This window comes from Colobus angolensis, unplaced genomic scaffold, assembly GCF_000951035.1.
Source record: "Colobus angolensis palliatus isolate OR3802 unplaced genomic scaffold, Cang.pa_1.0 Scaffold50, whole genome shotgun sequence".
NCBI classification, from domain to species: domain Eukaryota; kingdom Metazoa; phylum Chordata; class Mammalia; order Primates; family Cercopithecidae; genus Colobus; species Colobus angolensis.
Genome location: NW_012118488.1, coordinates 2,826,898 through 2,829,314, shown reverse-complemented (window position 1 = coordinate 2,829,314; position 2,417 = coordinate 2,826,898).

Sequence of the window (2,417 nt, the reverse complement as noted above, 5' to 3'; positions counted from 1 at the left end):
TGGACAGAGTCTCACCCTGTTGCCCAGGCTGGAGTGCAGTGGCATGATCTGGGCTCACTGCAACCTCCACCTACCGGGTTCAAACGATTCTCCTGCCTCAGTATCCTGAGTAGCTGGGACTACAGGTGCCCACCACCATGCCCGGCTAATTTTTGTATTTTTAGTAGAGACAGGATTTCACCATATTGGCCAGGCTGGTCTTGAACTCCTGACCTTGTGATCCATCTGCCTCAGCCTCCCAAAGTGCTGGGATTTCAGGCGTGAGCCACCATGCCCGGCGGGAATGAGCATTCCTAATCTGCTTCCTCACAAGACTGGTGGCATTCAACTGAGATGAATGGATGGTGGGAAATGATGAGTAAGCCAGGAAGTGGGTCATCCGTCTAAAGTTCAAATTACCTTCTGAGTTACCAAAATAATAGCTTCCATTTTAAACTCAGTCTGCAGGGACAAGTGCCCTCAGTATCCTGGATACATTTCCCTTACTTTAACTTTTTAGATTTTCTAAAAGCACTGAGAATGAACATCATCTGCACCCACACAGCTTATTGTCTACATTAACATAACTATTTCAGTAAATTAAAAATGAAGACTGGCCGGGCACGGTGGCTCATGCCTGTAATCCCAGCACTTTGGGAGGTCGAGGCCGGCGGATCACGAGGTCAGGAGTTTGAGACCAGCCTGGCCAACATGGTGAAACCCCAACTCTACTAAAAATATGAAAGTTAGCCGGGCATGGTGGCAGGCGCCTGTAATCCCAGCTACTCGGGAGGCTGAGGCAAGAGAATCGCTTGAACCCAGGGGCAGAGGTTGCAGTGAACCAAGATTGTGCCTTTGCACTCCAGCCTGTAGTCCCATCTACTCAGGAGGATGAGGTAGGAGGATCACTTGAGCCCAGCAGTTTGAGGTTGCAATGAGCAGTGATTGCATCGCTGCACTCGTGCCTGGGAAATACAGCAAGACTTTGTCTCAGAAAGAAAAAAAAAATAAAAATAGCCCTTCCCAAAACGAAACTTGCCTATATAAAACTAATAAAAGGCCACAGATTTAGAATTATGAGAGGGGCCTGAATTCTGCTAAAATGTTGACATAGTTAAATGATTACCAGCCGTTATTCTGGAGATCACAAGATTTACGACTTTCCCAGTTACTCCCATAAATAACATCACTGTTGTAGAACCTAAGATTGGCCTCTTGATAGATCCTTTCAGGCTTTGGCATTTCTGACAATCAGATGGCTCCACCAGAACCCAGGACTCTTAACCGGTCCTGTGACCCCCACCTAGAAACAGACTTAGCACACAAGACATATTTTCCATACCCCTGTGATTGCATCCCCAACCAATTAGCAGCATCCATTCCCTAGCCCCCTGCCTGCCAAACTATCTTTAAAAAATCCAGCCTCCAAATTTTCAGAGAGACTGATTTGAATAATAATAAAATTCCGCTCTCTCATTTAGCTGGCTCTATGGGTATTAAACTCTTTCTCTATTACAATTCAGCTGTCTTGATAAATTGGCTGTCTCTAAGTAAGGAAGGAGACCACTACTACTCCTGCTACCCTCCTCCCCCCACCTTGCCTAGTTCACAAGACAGGAGAAGAGAGAGAGAAACAAAAGTAAGCTAAATAGCCAGACAACCTTGGCACCACCACCCGGCCCTAGGAGTTAAGCAAAGTAATAATAATAACATCAACCCCTGGCCTAAACTATTTGTGTTATCTGTAAATTCCAGACACTGTAAGAAAAAAGCATTGTAAAACTTTCTGTTCTGTTAGCTGATGCATGTAGCCCCCAGTCACGTTTCCCACGCTTGCTCGATTTGTCACGACCCTTTCACTTGGACCCCTAAAAGTTGTAAGCCTTTACAAAAGCCAAGTATTTCTTTCTCAGGGAGCTCGGTTCTTAAGACACGAGTCTACTGACGCTCCCGGCCGAATAAAAAACCTCTTCCTTCTTTAATCCGGTGTCTGAGGAGTTTTGTCTGTGGCTCGTCCTGCTACATAAGCAGTTGACAAGAACTTGTTGGGTGGTTGCACAACTGCTGACCTCAAAATACTCTCTTTGTTGTGTCTACCAATCCTAAATGATTGTGTCATGATCCTTACCCCATCCTAATCAACCCCTAACCCACATTGAAAGAGTCTACACTTAAACCAAGTTTCAAAGACTCAGTATATACCACTATGTGCTCCCCACTTTGAGCCTCCACAACTCTGTCAAAGTAGTACTCTTCCCACTGCAGTAAGGATAAACTAGACTTTGTTTTATCAACGGGTTGTTTTGTTGATATTTTAAGCACCTAAATTCAATAGCAAAAAATAAAACAATTAGTCTGATTTCCTTCCTTCCTTCCTTCCTTCCTTCCTTCCTTCCTTCCTTCCTTCCTTCCTTCCTTCCTTTTCTTTCTTTTTTCTT